The 9,838-nt window shown below is 35.7% G+C and overlaps 1 long non-coding RNA gene across 1 annotated transcript; it reads right to left on the bottom strand.

Moving 5' to 3' along the window:
* Positions 1–155: 155 nt before the first annotated feature.
* On the bottom strand, positions 156–8,953 carry LOC139046087 (uncharacterized). Its single transcript, XR_011505640.1, has 4 exons — positions 8,856–8,953; positions 3,187–3,270; positions 1,872–2,504; positions 156–681 (listed from the first exon to the last, which is right to left on the bottom strand). It is a non-coding gene; the product is annotated as an uncharacterized lncRNA (long non-coding RNA).
* Between the last annotated feature and the right edge of the window lie 885 nt (positions 8,954–9,838).

A 9,838-nucleotide genomic window follows, 5' to 3' on the forward strand; every position in this document is an offset into this window, starting at 1 on the left:
GGTCGAATTTTTACCTTAACCTCCTGCTCTGAGGTATTATACTCATCTGTGCCAGCCTTGATCTGTCACACACTCTTTCCTTTTGTGTCACCTTATTATTTAATTTGTGGATTGGAGAAATAAATGCCTTAAGGAAAATCTCTGCACAGGTACTTTATTATTTTTTATTCCATCCTATGAAGATAGCTTCATAAAATATTTCTGAAAGATGGTAGCCTTCAAATTGTGCCCACTTTCCTGAGCCACCCATGCCCTAAAAAGATCATATATTTTTATGCATTTATATCACGGAAATTTATTATGCTAGCGTTTTTTTTCTTAACTCATTTGTGGGTTTTTTAAATACCTTTTTTATTTTGTTTTTTTCTAATTAACTCTATCTTCTTCTTAAGAGGGGTAATGGATGACACAGAAACATGACAATTATTCAAAGATTTTTGGTTTTCTCAATGACGATCTCATATTTCCATGAACGATGGGTCTGATCAGTAAGTAAGTAGATAAAAAGAAATAATTTAGAAAATAGTATGCAGTAGTTGGCTATCTGCGTGGTCATAGTTGATATTATAACAAAGATCCACATAAACCATCCATCGATCTGCAAAGATTTGTGGCTAGAACTGATGACAGATATTTTGGAGCATCTGTCCCCCATGTTTCTACAAATGCCTTCCACGTGGCCTGAAACATAAAAAATGCTCAGTAAGTGTTTTTTTGAATGAAAGGAGAAATTGCAATATTTTTGAAAACACTATTTTATAACAAAAAAATGATAAATTCTTCAAAAGATCCTTCACCTCCATATTACTTTATCAACTGTTCCCTATCTATCAGTGGCATCTCTTTTTTCATGTCTGAAGTATGATTTCTGATGATATTTTAGAGAGAAGAGACTAAAAATGCAATGGCTCAATTCTTGGAGTTCCTGGCTTGATTATTTAATTAATTCATTCCTTCTGATGTAATTTCCAGTTAATTTATTTGGAAGCTGTATCATTAAACTTAGGGAACTTTTTTATTCTTTTGTTCCAATTTGGATTTTGAAACTTTAAATTATCTCAAGGTATAGTTCCTGAAGAAACTGACAGAACATCTTGGATCTAGTGGAATTGTTTGGGACAACTTCAGTTTTAGGCAGATTACAATGGTTGGATCTGGAGTGAATTGATTTTAAGAAAAAGGAATAGCTATATTATACAGGTAATTAAAAAGAGATTTTGCAAAAGAAAGAAGGAAAAGGAAACAAGCAAAGAAGTAGAAGTACACCACCTTATATTTGGAAAGAAGCAAATAATGGGGATTTTCTTAGCATAATTCTTTACATTGCGATGAGAGAGGCAAACTCATTTTAAGGAGAAAATTTGAAGAGAAAAGCAAAATGGTTTTGAAATGACTTAGTTTTTTTTTAAAACTAGGAAAGGAAAGTACTAGAATGAAGAACAGTTGACAGGTTATGTATCTTGAACAATTGTGAAAATGAGACTAAAGGTAAACTATAGGAAAAAATTTAAAACCAAAAAGAGTTAAGTGAGTGCATGAGTAAACCAAAGCACTCTTTGAATTAGTATTTGAGACACAAATTAGAGTGTTTAGAGGAACTAAGAGTTACAAATTTAAGGAAAAGTATTTATTAACATTTATAACAGATATGCTATTTATAAAACGTGTTTAAGTTTTCCAACCATATTCATAGGATCAGATTTTTATTTGCAAACGTGTTAAAATTGAGACAATTTGCCTATCATAAACTCTAACACTCATGTGAAGGTCGCAGAAAATTTATACCTCACCAGGGAGTCAATACACTACCCAATGGCCTCCCACCCGTAATGTAACCTAGAAATTCTCAGAGGTGAATAGAGGAAACTAACCCCATAAATGGGTAGCGTTGTCACATGGCCTTGGACCACAATAAACTCTTTCTAGATTTGAGTCTTGACTTGGAAATTAAACCACTGATTTATTTCTGTGTCCTATTTTCAACAAATATTTGTAGATACCTTATTATAAGGAAAATACCTTTGTTAAACATTATGTGGGTGAAAAAGAGAACAAAACATAATTTCTATTGAGAAGGCATATATCTAGTGATTGAGATACAAACGCGACAGTGAAAGTAAGCTTTAACAAGTCCCACAAAATTAGTACAGGCTGCGGTAGGAATTTTAGAGTTTAGTGATGATGTTGGATTTGATTTTGAATCAAAGGTAATGTTTGTATAGGTGGATATTAGAACATGACAGATATTTCAAGCGGGCAGTCACACACCAAGCATTGAGGACAAACTGTAAAATCTCTAGTGAGAACAGTGTTTAATTGAGTTTAGCTAGAACATAGATTTCTTTTAGGGGTAATGGAGATAGTGATAAAAATATAGGTTAGGACCGATTAGTGGAAGAATTTTAATTTCAATCTAAGGGTTTTCAAATTCATTCCATGGCAATGAAAGAAGAGTCAGTGATTTTCAAACAGGAAAACATCCATGTGCCGTCTTCTATGAAGATCTGGGAAGAAAGAGAAGAAAGTGGTTAGTTTGTCCTAGGTGTTATTGACACAACTGATCCTTTGGTAATAGATTTGAAATCTTAGTTCCTGTTGCGAAACTTACTTGTCATCAATAAGAGTGTTAAATAACTTTTGGAAATAGAAACATCTGCTTGAAGTTGACTTGGCCTATGTTGTTCTTTCCAACTTCTCTGACAGAGCTGAGTTGATCCCAAAATCTTCTGCTTAAAAATCAAGTTGCGTGACCATTGCCATCCCCACACAGACCCAGATAGAACTTGGCATAAAATACTCTGGGGAATGTCTGGGTACCAGCTCTGCCATCTGACCACTAGTGGGCAGACACAGCCCTCGGTTCTGAGGAAAGCTCCATATCTCAGGGGAATCAGGGTCAAAGATTTCAGGGGCAGTTCCTGTCTCTGCTCAATCCAACCAGGCTGACTTCACAATATAAACTGTAGATTTACTGCCTCTGTCCCCTGAGCGCTGAGCCACCACCTTCACTCTGAAGGTAGTTCCACCTGGTAATTAACTGTGAAATATTGAGTGGCCAATGTCTGACCCGAGTGTTTGTGCCAAGCAAAAGTTTCACTTGCGTTTTTTTTTTCTTTCTCTCTCTCTTTCCCTGCCAGTTTGTGTGTATGTGTGTTTTTAAGTATTAACTCTCATGGAAGCACATGCCTGTTTCAAATTCCCAGACGATGAGTCAGACCCGTTCAGTGAGGTTCCTGGAGAGTCACATGATACGGCTTGATGAAACTTCACCTTATGAAAGGTTGAAGGAAAAAAATCAGAACTCTTTCAGATTTATATATACATACACATATACAAATACATACGTATATATACACTTGAGTGTATATATATGCATATATTATGCATGTCATTTTGCATACATGTACACAAGAGAGAAACAAACAGAAAGACACATACATGCAGAAAAAAATCCCTTTGCTTTTATTTTTCCTGTTCTCCTCTGTAGATATTTAAAAATCTGGTGATCCAATAGCTCATGCCTCTTTGAAACAAGAAGAAAACAAAAGCCCTGTAGCATGCTACACATGGATTTTAGCTAAGTATCTATTCCCTGGATTAATCAATAGTAGTGAGACTAGAAATCTTGAGTCCAATAAGATAGAGAGCTAGCATTGCTGAGACTTAGGATATACAAGTTTTTTCACTTATTATTCTGATAAGATGTTTTAGGCTTATCTGGCTCTCTAAAAAGATTCTGTAGGACCAGCCAGTGGTGTGGTGGTTAAGTTATCGTGTTATGCTTCAGTAGCCCAAAGATCGCAGGTTCAGATCCTGGGCACGGACCTACACACTGCTCATCAAGCCATACTGTGGTGGCATCCCACATACAAACTAGAGGAAGATAGGCACAGATGTTAGTTCAGGCCCATCTTCCTCACCAAAAATCTATATTATAATCCATATTTTTCTTCAAATCAGTTTGATGCTTCATGGTATCATATCTTGTTAGTTTGAACAATAAAATAGACTGCTTCCTGTTAATAAATCTAAATCATAGTAATTTTTGAAGCTTTTCTTAATTTATTTCTTTATATAATTTCTTGAAGCATAAACTCATTCTAGGAGTGATTTTTGGAATGTAAAAGCCTTGCTTGCTAATGAACCCTGGCTATAGGTAGGATTCAATCACTTCTCCTGAAAAATATGTTAATCATAAAATAGTAAGTATTCTAGAAAGATCATGTCTCAAGGTGAGTGTGGACAGAGGGCAAGGAGGCAGAGTATTCCTTAGAAGGGAAAGGTTCACTTCAAAATATTGAGGGTGTACACAGCATTTTTAGGAATATCTTGGTGTTTTAAGACATCATGGCAGAAGTAAACTAAATTAGCTGCGTTGATTCATTCATTTAATGAACATTTATTGAGACCTACTATGTGCCAGACACTACTAGATGCTAGAGATTCAAAGAAAAGTACACTACATTTCTACCCACAAGTACTCCCAGTTTGAAGAATGAGAGCTGCATAAGCACATAGTTATAACTCAGGAATGTGGAATTTCCTGTGAAAACACAGGTGCAGAAAGGACTAACTTTGTCTAGCAGAATTTGATAAAAGTTCATAGAGGAGGTGATACTTGATCCAAATCTTTACAGATAAGTAGGAAATGATTTACTGAAAAATTAGTAAAGCAAAGGAAAAAATATTATGAAAGTTGAGGAGGGGAAGTTAAAAAAGAAAGACTTATCGAAGGCATAATTTATTACCAGTGAGAACAGGCCTGTACTGGGGAGTCTTGCATGTGCCATTCATTTTCACATTTATTCTGGAATAATCCAGAAGGTAAACATCTTCCAGAGGTGAGTTTATAGCCAGGAAGATGAAAGCCACTAGTAATCTAGGTTCTCTCTCATTCATTCATTCAGTCTCTGTCTCTGCCTCTGAATCTTTCTTTCTCTCCTGCTCAGATTCTCTCATCTCTGGGCCTGAATCATTCTCCTTTGAAGACTGGAACTACTTTCCATTTGCACACTACAGTTTACATACCACCATGTCTAGTTGCACTCCAGACTTACTGCTATTGCTATATCTAAATCCCAGAATTCCTGGAGGGAGAATATTATCTGCCTAACTGATCCAATGCACTGTGGTCAGAAGTGGTCACAATGTCCATATATGAGTCCTGGAAACAAACCTCTTTTGAATGGGAAGGGCATTCCCAGGGTCGGCAGGCAATCAGTTGAGCGTCACCCCAAAAGTTATCAACTACATAGGATAGTTCCAATTTGGATGCACCAAAGGGATTTTGGGGTATCATATATCACTGTTACCTTTTGCACATGCCAACCTAAATTTGCTAAGGTTGCTTTGTATGACTTTTACTTCTTTCTATAACTATTTCCTGGGTGTTTGCAGGGGAAAAAAAAGGATTCTGGTATGTCCAGGAAGGTATATTTTTCCATGAACAGAAGAATAGTGGGCTGGATCACGGAACTTGAGTCAACTTGAATATTTGTGATTCTTTTCTTCCTTCCTCACCATAGCCACTACCTTCAATTAAGTAACGAAGGCCAATTATACCAGGGATTAAGTGTGATGCGAAAGTTATATAGAATTGGCAATTACTCCTTTGGAAGTCAATTTCTTCCTGTGGTCTGAACATAAGAAGTAAATTTCAGCAAGATTCGGAGATTCACATATAAGTAGAGCCTGTAAATAACTGGAATTTCTCCCAACATATTTCCACCATGGAAAGGTGATGTAGCTGGTAATGTAAGTCACTCATTGGGCTTTGTTTTATTTCTTTGTTATTTTTATTCTCAAGTGTTTCAAATTCCTTACATCAAAGCTGGCTATCAGATCATAGGAAAATGGACTTTTCATTATGACTTGAGCTACTTTGTGGAAATTATTGATAAATAACTTTGATCCAACTTTTCCATTGACCTGTTTGTACCCAGACTTATAAAATAATTCTGAATCTCATCTAAATTATCTCAAGCTTGTATTCACCGAAGGTAACCTTAGCTGTTCTAATAAATAACCTCCCAAGTATCGGTCGTCTATTACTTGCTCACTTAAAGTTCCAATTAGGTGCTCCTGTTTGCTAGATAGCTCTTCCCGTTCCACCTTGTGGCTTCACCATGTTCCACAGATAGCTTCCAAGGTCACCATGAAAGAGAAAGGGATATAGAGAATTGCAATGGTCCAAGCCTGGAAATGGTGCACATGACTTCTACCCACACACATTCAATTGGCCATTAGTCAGTCATATAGCTGTGCATAATTGCTAGCATAGCTGCATGTTGCACAAGAAGAATGAGAAATAACTGGGGTGAAAACTAGCTAGTTTCCTCACAAAGCTCTTGGTGAAGTCTCTCATAGCGCTTACCTTGCAAAGAGTAATCAGAAAAGTTATGCTTATTTAATCTAAACTGAAATGAAAATCACTCAGCCAAATTTAAATCCAATGTATAGATAAATTATTATGACAAAGTGCTCCTTATGTTATTTTGTTGTTTATAATCCAAACAAGCATTAAGTAGCTCTTAAAAACACACACAACACTTTGACATTTAATTGAAAGTTGGATTCCAAACTCTTGGGTTGTGTATAGATATCCAAAAAGAGAAATAGAAATATCCTAAGTATGTGAAATGCACTAATATTTTTCTAAGTTCCTTGTTTTAAACAAAACTATTTTATTTGTCATTCTTTGTTGTATAAATGAAATACTACTAGAAATTGTCAATAAAATACTTCATTATTCTTAAAGTGATAAAATCTTATGCTTAATTATTATTTTAGTCGTTGTGCAAATTATTACATTTTGCTCAAATTTTTGATGACCCATATTTTCTCATACTATTTTGCATCATTTTAGAATAAATTTAATATTGTTCCCTAAATTTCTTTCTTCTTTAGTTTTGGGTAATTAAGCTTATATTTCTTTAGATTTTCAAGTTCTAGTGTTTCTACTAGTTTCTTCTATTTGTAGGAAATTATGGTGAAGGATTACTTTTGTAGGTTGGGGAAAGAGGGACTGAAAAAGTATGTTTGTTTGGTTTTTTTGCTTTTTATTTTTGGTTTTTAATCAGTTCAAGTCCCCTGGATTTTTATCTATACCTCTCACTACAGACTCCGGAGGACGTGTTTATGGTTTGAATTCTAGAAAAAGTTGCCAAGTGAAATCTGGGAACACCCAAGGAATAGCACAATACCACAGAGTTAATATGATTGATGATATCATAGCTCATTTTTAACAGATGTCAAAAGAAGGAAAATCAAGCTGCCATTACACAAAATGAGCCCTTGTTCGCTTAACAGAAGACCTTTATAAGTAAATCCTAATTAATGGTAAGTATTGACTGGGTTAGGTGATGGGCATTTGGAGGACTTTTGGAATTTCAAAAGAAAAAGACATCATAAAAATCAAAATTTCTAGAAAAGATGCTTATATATTCCTTTGTTTCCTTGTGCTCTATTTGACCACAATGTTTTGCGTTGGTGAATGGATTCTAGTTAAGAAAAGTTTCTTTTTAGAAATAGAACCACATTTGTTGAACTGTAAAATTCTCCCATGTATGCAGTCCTAAAAGGAGCTTTTCAATAACTGCCAAATGAAGTTCTGCTTTCCAACTGTGCTGACTTGGAGAGAGTGTGTAGGTGGTACGTTTTAACAATGTATGCATGTAAAAAGAATTTGGGGACAGTAAAAAGAAACAGTTGTATCTGAATTTAGTTAGAGATGATCTGTAGTTTTTTGCTCAACGCGACCTTCCATTGAACCAGACTATTTTCTCTAAGTGTATTGCAGTAGGTGTTGACCATCTGCGAAGGATAAAGCAGTTAGCTAACTTGCAGAATACCTATAACATACGTTCATCAGCAGCCACTAAATCCTTCTTCTGAACGGGCCCTCACACCACTTTTGGAGATATGGACAAGGGCAGAAGATACTACAATTTCTACTCTAAAGTGATTCGAGGAAAGTAAGAAGTCCCACATAAGGGAAAGGTACTAGTTCCCCTTAAAGCATCTAAGGAATTTCTTATTTTTGAAGCACCGTCTCCTCCCAAGCTTGATGCTTATAGATGTGGCAGATCCATGCACATTGGGTATGTTATATTTGATAGCACGAGTGTACACCTACTATTTCTATTTAAAATTAACAACTCATAAATTTTCATTTCTATTAAACAGACACACACATACACACAAACACACACACACACAAGTGCCTATACCCAGAAAGAAAATTACTTGAGTCTTCTTTGAGATACTGGTAGGATGCATCCTACTCGTTATTAGATACTGTTACTTCAGATCAAGAAAGGGGAGCAAGAGCACTTTAGACACCATGTCTCATTTTAATTTGAAAATAGCATGCTAGACTTAATTCTGGAAAAATCCTTGAGTGTTGTCAAAAAATGCTAACTCAAATACATTTATATTTTTAACTTGGTGATTTCAACAGTCTTTACCAAGAGTCAGCAAAAGTTTCTATGAAGGACCAGTAAGTATTTTAGACTTTGCAGGCCATTGGTGTCTGTTGCAAGCTACTCAACTCTGCCTTTGTAGCAAGAAAGCAGCCATGGACAAGACATAAACAAATGAACACGACTGTGTTCTAATAAAAATGTATTTACTAAAACAGGCATTTGGCCCATGGGCCATAGTTTGTCCACCCCAGTCTTCAACAACCCTCATTTCGTGTGTTAGCTGAAATCCTTTTCCTCCCAGAGAGTCATAGAAATTATTCTCAAATTATTCATCATTATAGCTTCTTATCTGAAATATGGACATAAAATATCGTTTCCCCCCACTGGTTATGAAGAATATGACGCCCCCGGTAGATAAAACAGACTACAAACCTTTCATCCTCTCTGGGTCTTGCTGAGGACAGTGAGGGCCTGTAGGAATTGAGAAATAAGTTCATCTGTCAACTTATAGCTAAGAATTTGAGGCAAGAACATGGGGTTTTGGTTCCACAAGATGCTCTATTTAAAAGAACACTGCTGAGAAGCCTAGTGTTCGGTACTACTGGGGACAGTCTTGAAAATAATGACCTGCTTTTTCTGAGCAAAGCCAACTCTGAAAGAGGATGATGTCTACAAATGAGGTCTCATAAAAGAATATAATTAAACACTGATGCTCCTTTCAGTGAAAGAGCTTTGAGATAATGACTACAGTGGCACGCATTGTACCAATGAGAACAAGATGTCACAATTATATATTTGCAGGTTGATTTAATCTGACAGGATTCTTAGCAACAGCGAACTTGGTCTGTCTGTGCATAACAACACAACCTATGTGTTCTACAAATGAAGCTCTATTTATCTTTTATAAACTTACATGTGTCAATTAGCAAACTTCTTAATCTAGATGGGCGTTCTTATCAGTAGAGGTCCAATATAAATCTGCATTTGCTGGGGGACGGAATTTGTAAGTCAAGGTCTTCATTTAATTAAAGTCTTTTTAAAATTCTCTGTATAAATAGAGTCCTTTTTTATTAGTTGCTTTTTGAATGATGTTCTCTCACTGCAAAGTTCTAATTATCATATCTTCTCAAGTATTCCTAACAGATAAATTAGCAGCTAGTCGGTTTGGGGTGTCCCTCACTGTTAATTGAGGAGACAGAGGAATGGGCTATATTAGGAGTTGGCAAACTGTGGCCTCGAGCCTCAAACTGTGACTACCACCTATTTTTGTATGGCCCACAAGATAAAAACAATTTTTACATTTTTAAATGGTTGGAAAAAAATTAAAAGGAGAATGTTTTTTTGCCTCGGTAAAATTATATGAAATTCAAATTTCATTGTCCACAAATAAAGTTATATTGAAACACAGCCACACT

This window comes from Equus asinus, chromosome 8, assembly GCF_041296235.1.
Source record: "Equus asinus isolate D_3611 breed Donkey chromosome 8, EquAss-T2T_v2, whole genome shotgun sequence".
Classification (NCBI taxonomy): domain Eukaryota; kingdom Metazoa; phylum Chordata; class Mammalia; order Perissodactyla; family Equidae; genus Equus; species Equus asinus.